Source organism: Cetorhinus maximus, chromosome 6 (assembly GCF_964194155.1).
Source record: "Cetorhinus maximus chromosome 6, sCetMax3.hap1.1, whole genome shotgun sequence".
Classification (NCBI taxonomy): Eukaryota; Metazoa; Chordata; class Chondrichthyes; order Lamniformes; family Cetorhinidae; genus Cetorhinus; species Cetorhinus maximus.
The window spans coordinates 121,576,243-121,589,764 of NC_135884.1; positions in this window are offsets into that span (position 1 = coordinate 121,576,243).

A 13,522-nucleotide genomic window follows, 5' to 3' on the forward strand; every position below is an offset into this window, starting at 1 on the left:
TTAAAGGACTAAGAAATTAGAGGTGAATTCAACGTCAAGTCAGGTGTCAAATCAGAAAGCGGGAAAGAAAGCGTGGATTGAGAGAGAAAAAAGAAACAAAGGAAAACAATTAGTTTAAAATTTGACATTTTCAAAATCTAAATATTCACAATCTAAAGGAATAGGATACCGCACTTAAAATAGTACACTTTTTGGGCAAGAGAAGTTGATTGTCAAGTCATTAATAATTCTGATGTAATTATACTGTTAGTTACTAGACTTAACTGTGGTGAATTTCATGGACAATTAATTTGCAGCAACTTCATGAAAATCACGGGGTGATTAAGCATGAGATCCTACGTTTGTAAAACTAATGGCGAAGTGTCATAAGTTGTCAAGCAAGTTGTGGTGATTTTTAATTCATAAGGTATCTCTTCCTCACTGCAGGCTGTTGGCTGATTTATGCATTAATACAGCCTACATCATTCAGGTGCCTTATTTTAACTGCAAAATCTGGCCCATCATAATTAGCACCTACTTTAAAAACTTTTGTAGAATACTGCAGGATGCCTCAGAATATTCTATTTCCGTACCTACCATTAGGCAGAGTGACCAAAGGCTCAGTGATAGTATTCCAGCCCCACTCCAAATAACACCAACAAGCAGGAAGATCAATTGCCATTGTCAAAGAGGCAAATTTAAAATTATATTCTTCAAAAAAAATTAATATACTAAAGCCAGCTCTACTTTTAAAATAATCCATTTCAGAAAATAAGCAAATGTTTGTTGACAATTTTATGTTTGCAGGCATTTGAAACAAACTTTAATTGATTTGATAACTGAAAAGTTTTGGAACAAATCAATTTCAATTGGTAAAGGTTTCACTTTCTGTGAATTCTCAAACATTCTCTGGAGAATTCACATATTTTTGATTTTTCAATTTTACTTGCTTTTGTGTAATTTATGATTTTTTTTTAAAAATTCATTCATGGGATGTGGGTGCCGCTGGCTAGGCCAGCATTTATTGCCCAACTCTAAGTGCCCTTGAGAACTGAGTGGCTTGCTAGGCCATTTCAGAGGGCATTTAAGAGTCAACAACATTACTGTGGGTCTGGAGTCATGTAGGCCAGACCAGTTAAGGACAGCAGATTTCCTTCCCGAAAGGACATTAGTGAACCAGATGTTTTTTTTTAATGGCAATGGTTTCGTGGTCATCATTAGACTTTTAATTCCAGATTTTTTTTTACTGAATTAAAATTTCACCTTCTGCCATGCTGGGGTCCGAACCCAAGTCCCCAAGGCATTACCCTGGGTATCTGGATTACTAGTCCAGTGACAATACCACTATGCCAGGTGTAAAATATGCAGTACAAACATAATGTATAACATTTCCCAAATTGACTTATTAACCAGAAAAATGAAAACAAATGTCTCTCAAGTATTGAGCATGGACCTTTTTAATGACAGTAGTATTCAGTAAGTTCTTTGATTGCTGCTACAGAACCCTTTGAAAACCCCATGTAATTTAATAATGCGGATTCCATTGTAGCTTGGTAAAAAGGCTTTTGAGATTTTAGAGTTTCCAGATGAAGATGGAAGAATTGTTTTCGGGTTTCAAAATAGTCATGGTTATTTTCTTCGTCAAAATTATGTTTCTTTCTCTTCAGTCTCTCATACCTAAGTTGAAAGATGTAGAACTAGTTTTAAACCCTAATGGACTAAATTAACCATATTACACTTTGGGCTTCTCCCAACCATCTTTATTTATGCTGACAGTTTCCATAGGCAATCATGAAAAGTAATACTGTACTTAACCCACACTGGCACAGTAAACCATTTTCAAAATTGAAACTATTTGGGAAAACTTTTGTCCATCTTAGAATTTCTTTTTCAGAGCCATCTAATTGTAACTTAGACGGACATAATGTGGTTGCTTCAACTCCAAAGTTCAGCCTAAGAGACCATGGCTATAGTCTGTACCAATGAGTCCTAATGACAGTATCAGCATTACCCAAGATCTGAAACAGATAATATATAAAGGTTTATAAAGGAAGTTATGATAAACCTGTAGAAAATGCTTGGTAATTTTCAACTGGAGTATTGCGTTCAGTTCTGGGCACCACACTTTAGGAAGGATGCAAAGGCATTAGAGAGGGTGCAGAAAAGATTCATGAGAATGATTCCAGGGATGAGGAAGTTCAGTTATGTGGATAGATTGGAGAAGCTAGAGCTGTTCTCCTAGGAGAACAAAGGTTCAGAGGAGATTTGATAGAGGCATTGATTGTGCCAAGAGAGAATTCCTATCACAGAATTGCACAATTAAAATGCATATTGAATCTTTAATATAGCTGCACTTCACAGAAGCAAAATCAAAAAAGAATGAGCCAAAGAAAGAGAGATTAGGAAAGCTGACAAAAATCTTCATCGAAGAGGTATATTTTAGGGATATAAATGCTCAAGGGAAAGAGATAAATACAGAAGCTGAGGAATTTAGAGTGAATTTTAGCAGGAGGATTCCAGAGTGTGGAATCTTCAGGGTGGTTGTAGGTTTAGAGGAGATGACGAGAGATATGGAGCCTTGTGGCTCTGAAGAAGGATGAAAATTTGCTAGGTGACTGGGACGAATATAGATTATAAAGGGCATTGGTGATGGCTGAGTGGAACTGTTGTAGGATGGTATGGCATCAGAGTTCTGAGTAAGTTGAATGTTGGTATTTTTTTCCTCTTTCTCCAGTATTAAAACTGAAGAAAACTACTCTGCCAATTCTCTTCTTATCCATCATAATCTCACCAACATATGTCTTTAATCACAGAATTGTTATTATGCAGAAGGAGGCCTTTCGGCCCATGTGTCTGCACCAGCTCTCCAAATGAGCATTATGACTTCGTGCCATTCTCCTGCCTTTTCCCTGTACCCTTGCATTTTATTTCTATTCAAATAATCATCTAATGCCCTCTTGAATGCCTCAATTTGACCTGCCTCCACCACACTTACAGGCAGTGCATTTCAGACCCGAACCACTCGCTGTGTGAAAAATATTTTTCTGACATTGCATTTGCTTCTTTTGCAAATCACTTTAAATCTATGCCCTCTTGTTCTTGATCATTTTACGAGCAGAAACAGTTTCTCCCTACCTACTCTATCCAGCCCCCTCATTATTTTGAACACCTGTTATGACACAGCAGTTTGGTAAAGGCTGAGTTATTTAAAATCCCAGAGGGAAATTTTAAACAACTGTCATAACCTATATTTTCAATTGGTATGTTTTGAGTTATAGCTGTAAATTCAGGAATAAGACCTGAACCAGTCAGGTCCAGTTCTCGAGATGTTTTTATATCAAACTAAAGGAAACATTTATTAATTTACAACAAATTAAACACATACACATGGCTACAAATTACTACAGTCATAACTTTTAACAAATTCCCAAATTAATCTCCACTAAGGTAACAATAACCAATAGAATTTAAGCAGACACCAGGCAAAGCATTTTCACCTTACAAGTTCAAAATGAGGTTCCTTTTAATTTGGTTCCTTTGCAGACAGTTGTAAGCTTACAGGCTTAGATCTTATATGCCTCTGACCTGTACATACAAAACTCCTTTCAGGTTATACCCAGCCTTCCCCTTTGAATGTAAATTTTCATTGTATCACCCTTTGAACCTCTTTCATAGTACCAATTTTATTAGTAATATAAACATTGCTTGGTGTCTCCTAGCTAGGTGCAAGATTTCGCTCCCACTCTTGAATGCTGTATTCAACAAAATGCAAATGTACCTCTACCTTACTGTTTACTACTCAAGTAAACTACTCAAAATTACTTTACATCAAAGCACCCAGACTAGCTGGTTTTAATCCAATTAACACACACACAGATGAAATGTCTATTTAAAAAAAATTAATTTCCAATAGCATTATATACGTTAATATCTCTTCCTGACAATACCTCATCAAATCTCCTCTAGACCTTCTCCAATCTATCTTAACTGAAGCTTCTCGTCCCTTGAACCATTGTTGTAAGCCTCTTCTGTACTCTCTCCAATGTGTTCACATTCTTCCTAAAGTGTGGCACCCAGGACTGTACACAATACTTCAGTTGAGGGCTAACTAGTGTCTTAGACAAGTTCATTTTTGTTTTTATTTCAGCATAACCTCCTTGCTCTTGTACTCTATGCCTCTATTAATAAAGCCTAGGATACTGTATGATTTACTAACTGCTCTCTCCACTGTCCTGCCACCTTTAATGACTTATGCACATATACACCCAGATCCCTCTGCTTCTGCACACCCTTTAGAGTTGTACCCTTTATTTTATATTGTCTCTCTATGTTCTTCCTACCAAATGAATCACCTCACACTTCTCTGCATTGAACTTTATCGGCCACTCCACCAACTTGTCTATGTCCTTTTGACGTTCCACACTGTCCTCCTCACTGTTTACAATGCTTCCAAGTTTTGTATCATTCGCAAATATTAAAATTGTCCCCTGCACACCAAGATCTCGATCAAAAATATATATCAGGAAAAGCAAGGGTCCCAATATCGGCCCCTGGGGAACTCCACTACGAACCATCCTCCAGCCTGAAAAATATCCATTAACCATTACTTGCTGTTTCCTATTACTCAGTCAATTTTGTATCCATATTGCTACTATCTATTTTATTCCATGAACTATAACTTTACTCTCAGGTCTGTTGTGTGGCACTGTATCAAATGCCTTTTGGAAGTCCATGTACACCACATCAACAGCATTGCCTTCATCAACCCTCTGTGTTACCACTTCAAAACACTCCAGCAAGTTAGTTAAACATTATTTTACCTTAAGAAATCCTTACCTTAAGCTCTTCCTAATCAGCCCACATTTTTCCATGCAGCTATTAATTCTATCCTTAATAATTGTTTCTAGAAGCAAGAAGGGTGGGAGGGTGAGCCGTGAGGAGGATGCAGAGATGCTTCAGTGTGATTTGGACAAGCTGAGTGAGTGGGCAAATGCATGGCAGATGCGGTATAATGTGAATAAATGTGAGGTTATCCACTTTGGTAGCAAAAACAGGAAGGCAGATTATCTGAATGGCTATAAATTGAGAGGGGAATGTGCAACGAGGCCTGGGTGTCCTCGTACACCAGTCGCTGAAGGTAAGCATGCAGGTGCAGCAGGCAGTAAAGAAGGCAAATGGTATGTTGGCCTTCATAGCGAGAGGATTAGAGTACAGGAGCAGTGATGTCTTGCTGCAATTATACAGGGCCTTGGTGAGACCACACTTGGAATATTGCGTGCAGTTTTGGTCTCCTTATCTGAGGAAGGATGCTCTTGCTATAGAGGGAGTGCAGCAAAGGTTTACCAGGCTGATTCCTGAGATGGCGGGACTGACATATGAGGAGAGATTGAGTCATTTAGGATTATATTCGCTGGAGTTCAGAAGAATGAGGGGGGATCTCATACAAACCTATAAAATTCTAACAGGACTAGACAGGGTAGATGCAGGAAGGATGTTCTTGATGGTGAAGGAGTCCAGAACCAGGGGTCACAGTCTGAAGATACGGGGTAGACCATTTAGGACAGAGATTAGGAGAAATTTCTTCACCCAGAGAATGGTGAGCCTGTGGAATTCGCTACCACAAAGTAGTTGAGGCCAAAGCATTGTATGTTTTCAAGAAGGAGTTAGATATAGCTCTTGGGGTGAAAGGGATCAAAGGATATGGGGAGAAAGCGGGAGTAGGCTATTGAGTTGGATGATCAGCCATGATCATAATGAATGGCAGAGCTGGCTCAAAGGGCTAAATGGCCTACTCCTGCTCCTATTTTCTATGTTTCTAAGCTTCCCCACCACTGAAGTTAAACTGACTGGTCTGTAATTGCTGGGGTTATCCTTTTTTGAACAAGGACATAGTGTTTGCAATTCTCCAGTCCTCTGGCACCTCCCTGAGCCTAGCGAAGACTGAAAGATTAAGGCCAGTGCCCCTGCAATTTCCTCTCTTCCTTCATTATCCCTTCGATGCATCTCATCCAGTCCCAGTCCCTTGTCAACTTTAAGTACCGACAGTTTATTCGATACTTCCTCTTAATCAATTTTGAACCCTTCTAGTAACAGAGTTTCCTCCTCTGTCACCATGGCCTGGGTAGCATCTGCTTCCTTGGTAAAGACAGGTGCAAAATATTCATTTAAAACCACAGCCATGCCTCCTGCCTCCATGTGTAAATCTCCTTTTTGGTCCCTAATTGGTGCTGCTACTCCTTTTACCACCCTTTTACTATTTTTGTGCCTATAGAAGACTTTGGGATTCCCTTTATGTTGGCTGCCAGTCTTTTCTCAATCTCTCTTCGCTTCTCTTATTTGCTTTTTCACCTCCCTTCTGAACCTTCTGTATTCAGCTTGGTTCTCAATTGTATTTTCTACTGACATCTGTAAAAAGCACACTTTCTTCTTTATCTTCATTTCTATCTCCTTTTGCATCCAGGGAACTCTGGAAGTGTTTGCCCTACCTTTCCCTTTTGAGGAAATATACCTTGACTGTGCCTGAGCCATTTCTTTTTTGAAGGCAGCCCATTGTTCAGCTACAGTTTTTCCAGCCAACCTTTGGTTCCAGTCTATCTGGACCAATTCCGTTCTCGCCCCATTGAAGTCGGCTCCCCCCCAGTTAATTATTCTTACTCTGGATTGCCCATTGTCCTTTTGTACCGTCATCCTAAACCTTATGATACAATGATCATTGTCTCTTAAATGTTCCCCCACTGACACTTGATCTACTTGGCCTACCTCATTTTCAAGGACCAGGTCTAGCAGTGCCTCCTTCCTAGTTGGACTGGATACATACTATTGTAGAAGATTCTCCTGAACACAATCTAGGAATACTTACCCCCCTCATGCCCTATATGCGGGTAATAAAAGTCCCCCATTATAACAAGTCTAATGTTAGCACCTCTCTGCAACTTCCCTGCAGATTTGTTCCTCTACATCCTTCCCACTAGTTGGCAGTCTATAGATTACACCAAACAATGTTAATTGCATCCTTTTTTTCCTTAGCTGTCATCAAATTGTTTCTGTCCTTGAATCCTCTGGGATATCCTCTTTCTCCAGCACTACAATGCTCTCCTTAACCAATACTGCCACCCCTCCTTTTCTTCCTTTCCTATCTTTTCCGAACACCTTGTACCCAGGAATATTTAACACCCAGTCCTGCCTTTCCTTGACCCCCAGGCCTTTGCTATCGCCACAAGATCATAATTCCACATGGCAATCTGCGCCTGTAATTCACCAATCTTATTTACTATACTCTGTGCATTCACATACATGCAGTATAACCCTGATTTAGACTTCATTACTTTCTCCCTTACTCCATCTGCAGGTTAATAGGTTCACATTCCTTTTTATGCTTTTTCTCAATATATAAACAATCAGGCAGATAGTCTTCTGGAGGACACAGACTGGTGAAACGAACATACAGAAAACAGATGAAATATAAAATAGAAGTGTGCATTTATGGAGAATAAAGATATGCAACATGAACTAAATAGTACAATTGTAAAGGGGGTGCAGGAACAGAGACACCAGGGGGTGTTTATACACAAATCTTTGAAGATGGTAGCCAAGAGAATGTTAAAAAGTACATGGGATTCTTGGCTTTATTAATAGAAGCATACAAAAACCAAGAAGTAATACTAAATGTGCATAAAACACTGGTTAAGACTCCAGCGAGAGTGTTGTGTCCAATTCTGTGCGCCACACCTTAGGAAACTGTCACGGTCTTAGTCAAGATGCAGAAGAGATATATTAGAATGACATTAGGGGTGAGGGACTTAAGTTATGTGGAAAGGGTCATTTGGTAGTACAGAATTTGAGTATTAATGACGCCACCAAACATGTAGTAAATCTCTCTGATCATGTACTCTCTAAAAGCGTGGAGTTTGTTCTTGCGCATGGTTTCAGTTTTGGTGTGCCCTCATTCCACATCAAACGGAAAGAGGTATTTGCTGAGATTGAACTCCTCTACTCCCAGCTATCCTGCCACAAACCAGCAGCCACTGAAGACATTGAATCCTTGAAAGCGCGCCTAGCTGATCTGGCGCACACCTATTGTGGGATTACGAATGACTTGGCTGATTTTCACATGCATCGCAAATGTCTGGTAGTGTTGCAAGTCCTCAAGGCCAACCCAGACAGACATATCTGTAAACCCAACAAAGGGACTGGAATAGTCATCCTTAACAAGTCATCCTTATGGCAACGATATGTACGCCATTCTTAATGATAGGTCCAAATTTGTATCCATTGGATCTGCCACTCGCATATCCAGACAGCCTTGCTCGATAGCAAGCTTAAAAAAATGCTTGTTAGACTTGTCTAAGAGCAATGAGCTGCCAGTTCATATATGTGATAGGATTCGTCCTCTCAGTTCACTGCACCCACGTATGTATGTGCTGCCCAAGACACACAAAAGTAATGTCCTTCTACACCCTATCTTATCTATGACCAGTTCTGCACAACATGAATTGGCCAAATGGTTCGGTGAGTCACTACAACCAGTTTTGAGCAAGTTTTCCCACATACACGGTGAAGGATTCCTTCAAGTTTGCAAAGACCATACAGAACTTGCATATCAATAGCAATGCTGTGTCTATGCACTCATTTGACATTGCTAGCCTATTCACCAATGTACCACCCAAGGAAGCCATAGACGTTTGCACTGTGGCACTATATAGACTCTCCACCATTGCGTGAATCAGTAGTCATTTAACTTATGGACTCAGCAATTCACAGAGTTGAGTTCAGTTTTAATAACACCATCACTATGTATGCCCAAACACATGGTGTTGCCATGGGATCCCTTCTAGGCCCAGCTTTCGCAAACATCTTTGTTGGTTCCATAAGAAACACATCTTTGGTGGAATGACACCTAACCTCCTACCCCTTGCATATTTCCGATATGTAGATGATACGTTTGCTACGCCCGTAACTTCTGGGCTCGGGGGGTTGTAACAGGGGAGCTACCCAAAAGATGCACTGGGGAACCTCCCCAACCCCCCGGAAGTCCCCAGGTAAATATTGCCTGGTAAGTGCAAACTTCTGTTGTGCAACTGCCCTACAATCGGAACCGTCCAAAAGTGAGATTTAAATCTCAAACTCAGGATGGTTCCGACTGTTTTACAAGAATAGTTACCCAAGAAAAGTTAGAAGAATTAAAACTATTTCTAATTCTAATTCCTGGGTAACAATAGTAATGGCCCCTCCATGGGACATCCCCCACAATCCCCAACCCGCCCACTGAAACCCCTGACCACCTGACCCACCCCACCACTGACCAGCCCCCCTGGCCACCCAGACCCCACTAAACAACCAACCCTCCCACTGACTGACCACCCGACACGACCCCGCCCCCACCAACCTCCAACCCAACGACCGAAGTTCAGACCCAATATTTCAATCCACAGCTGCATGTAAGAATTGCCTTACAAACCTTAATGGGTTCCCTTGATCTGCAGAGGGAGGACTGAACAATGAAGGAGACGGAGAAGGAAAGAGACAGAAAGTATCAACTTAAAAGGCTGGACTTTAGAAAAGAGACCTCAGCTGCTGAGGGAGGTTCTGATGATGAAAAGACCTTCAACCTAAAACAGTGGGGAGATGTTTCAATTTGTGCAAGCTCTTCCGAAGTTTGAAGAAAGAGATGTAGAGGTGTTCTTTATTTCATTTGAGAAGATAGCTAAACAGATGAAATGGCCATAGAAAACTGGGTATTGCTTTTACAATCTAGGTTAGTGGGTAGAGCACATGAGGTTTATCTTCACTGTGGGAAGAAGTGGATTATGATGCAGCAAAAAAGGCTGTTTTGAGTGCATATGAGTTGGTTCCTGAGGCATACAGGCAGAAATTTAGGAATATAAGGAAACAGCCTGGGCAAACTTATATTGAGTTTGAGAGAGTAAAACAAAGTGATTTTGACCAGTGGATATGGGCATTAATAGTAGAGGCAACATATGCAGCTCTTAGAGAAGTAATTGTTTTGGAAGAATTTAAAGAGCCAATTCCTTCAGTCGTGAGAACTCATGTGGAGGAACAGAGTGTTAAAATGGTAAGACAACAGATAGCTGATGATTCTGAGTTAGCTCATAGATCTAAACATTTTTTTCATCACACTTTTAAATGAGAAAAGGATAGAAAGTGGGAAGGTGAAAGGAAGGTAGGAGTGGGCGGATATTCCCAGGAATTTTTTTCTCAGACTAAAACTGAAGGTGCTGAGGGTAGAAGTGACACTCGAAAATTGAGGTGTTTTCATTGTAATAAAGCTGGGCACAAAAAGTCAAGGAGCAGAATTTTCTGGGTGACGTGTGGGGGGTGGGCCGTCCCAGCGAGCGTCCCGACGTCACCACGCGCCATCGCGATATTTTGTTCGACGCACATCCGCCATTAATTGAAACGGGCTAGTTAAGGCCCTTAACTCAGCAATCGACGCCGATTTTAAGGCGCCTGTACGATCTTTGGCTCGGCGCATGGGCGCAACGGGCAGGCGGGTAAGCGGCTTTTTAGTAATACTCATCCACGGGTGGGATAAGAGGGCTCAGTGGGGTTGTCAATCTGGTTTGTGAAGTATTTATTGCAGAAAGTTTTTTAAACTTGCCTGTGTGATCTGTAGCAGTTCAGAACGAATTCCAGCAGCTTTCTGCGCACTTTGAACCTTCAGCTCAGCACTCTGCAGTCAGGAATCTTTATCGGGCCTGCAGCTTTCCGGAGGCCTCCCTTTAGCCTGGGTATGGGTTCTGACATCTCCACTGGAGGCAGATCCTCTGAGGAGGAAGGGAGGGCTAGAATAAGGAGGTGGCCAGGAGTGGACAATCTTTGGGAGCCACCTTTGGGAGGACAGGCGCAGGCACAAGGGGCACTGGGCCAAGAGGTGGTCCAAGGTGGAAGGGGTCGCAGAAGACGCCTCTATCCTGCTGCCAGGGTATACAGGCAGAGAAGCAGCTACCTCAATATGACTGAGGTGCAGTGCCGAAGGAGGCTCCGACTGTCAAGGGAGACAGTCAACTATATCTGTCAGTCGATTTTGGCCCTGAGATCTCTCCTGTGGGGATGGACACCCCATACCAGCGGCTCTGAAGGTCACAGTTGCCCTCAACTTCTATGCCTCTGGCTCCTTCCAGGGCTCGGTGGGTGATCTTTGCGGTGTCTCCCAATCAGCTGTCCACACTTGTGTCAAGCAGGTCACAGACACTCTGTTCGGGTGTGCATTGACCTTCATCCACTTCCACTGCGATCAGGCAAGTCAGGCACAGCGAGCCAGAGGCTTTGCGGCCATTGCTGGCTTCCCCTGTGTCCAGGGTGCAATAGACTGCAAACATGTGGCCATCAAGGCGCCAGCAGGTGAGCCCGGTGCCTTCGTCAACAGGAAGGGCTTCCACTCCATGAACGTGCAGATAGTGTGTGATCACAGGATGCTGATTCTACAAGTCTGTGCAAGGTACCCAGGCAGCTCCCATGACGCCTACATCCTCAGACACTCCCAGATGCCGAGGCTCTTCAGTGCTCCAGCCCGGCTTGATGGATTGCTGCTGGGTGACAAGGGCTATCCCTTCAGAAGGTGGCTCATGATGCCTCTCCACCATCCAAGAACAGAAGCTGAGCAGCGGTACAATAGGAGCCATGGCTTCACAAGGGTTGTGGTGGAGAGAGCCATCGGTCTTCTTAAGATGCGCTTCCAGTGACCCCCAGGTCGAGTCTCTGAGATAGTGGTAACATGCTGCGCTCTGCACAATCTTGCGCTGGAAAAGGGGGACGCAGTGGATGCGGGTGCACACGATGACTCCAGCACTGATTCAGAGGATGAGGAAGCACAGGGGAATGATGAGGGGCTGAACACTGACCCAGCACTACACCAAGGAGACAGGGACATCCGGGAGACTTTAATCCAACGAACCTTCAGCTAGCTCCACACAAATGGATCTGGAGGACCAGCATTGCCTGGTGCATCCATACGCAGCATTTAAGTGCTACATCTGCCACTTCATCAGCTGCAACTAAGGGCTTTGCACATAAACCTCAATGTTCACTCAAACACTTATGACATGTCTGTGAAACATAAAAATACAGCACAAAGGAGCCACTTTCAGCCATGGTAACACATGTGGATTTTATTTTGATCCATCATATGGTCCAACAAAATGAATCCCAAACGTTCTTACAACTTCAAAAAATAATAATTCCCTAATCTAAGGCCAACACAAAAGCACCAGTGAGAAATCCGTGGTGTGCCTAAGGTGCTTTACACTTATGTTTCCTGGTGCTACGTCTTGGTGCCGCCCCATTGCTCGGAGTGGCTTCTGAGACAGCCTGCTGACTCTGCTGTCCTGTTGGCCTCAATGACCTTGGCGGACGTCCTCTGGCCCGTGGAGCCTGTGCTGGCCTTGCCTGGGAGGGAGTAGCCAGTTCCACAGCTGGCATCTCCCCAGTCGTTGCAGCCTCAACAGATGCAACAGTCACTGGCAAAAGGGCGGAGGAGCTGCTGCCCTCATCCGGAGCACCCTGAGAGGAGCCTGCAGAGATGACAGGCAGCTGCTGCGCCAACGTGAGGTCGCTTCGGACCTCCCTGCTCACCGTAGATGGATGGGTTCCAAGCTGGGACACTTGGTGCCCAGACCATCTCCCACATTGCCAATGACCAGCTGTGGCCACTGGTGCTGTGAGGGTTTGCAGGTCCAACCATATCCCCAGGAGAAGCTGGTTGTTCTGCTGGAAGCCCCTCTCCAGGAGAGTCGCTGCTCTCTCCATGGAGGAAGCATGACGCTCTGACATGAAGCTCATGGCATCACTCATGCTCCGCATGGATTCCTCCACCACGGACACCAAGCGAAGCATGCTCTCATGCAACACTCCCAGATGCTCCCGCACACCCAGCCACAATTCCTGCAGCTGCTGCGTCGCGGATGACTCCAGAGGCACATCATCACGGCCCACCTCAGCATATGCCTGGTCCCCTGCAGTCCCCCAGCTGCTGGCGCCATTGGCACTCTCTGTCTCTGCCATCTCTTCCAGAAATTGTGCAATGCCCTCTCCACCATGCCCTGAGACATTAGCCGATGTTACAATTCCCACCAATGTGCTAGTCTCTGCGCTAGTCCCTGCCTCGCTGAAATGGTGTAACGCAGGTGACAGTTCAGGCCCCTCAGGTGTGAGAGGGGGCATCTGTAATGGAGCCTGGTCAGCAGCCTCTGATGATGATGAAAAAAACAACAAGGACAGTGGATCAGTTAGCGTCCACACAGTGACACACTTCATCCCTTTCCCCCTGGCTCATTATGCACTCAACCTTTCAGAACCTAAGGAGATGAACATTGGTGGGGTGGCAAATAGTCAGGAGGAGGCCCAAACAATACAGGTGGATATAGACGGGCTGGTCAGATGGCCTATGGAATGCCAAATGGAATGTTATGTGGATAAGTGTGAGGTGATGTACTTGGGCAGGACAAACAAGGTACGGGAATAACGATGAATGGTAGGACCGTGGAAAGTAAGGACGATTAGAGGGACTTTGCTGGGCATGTCGACA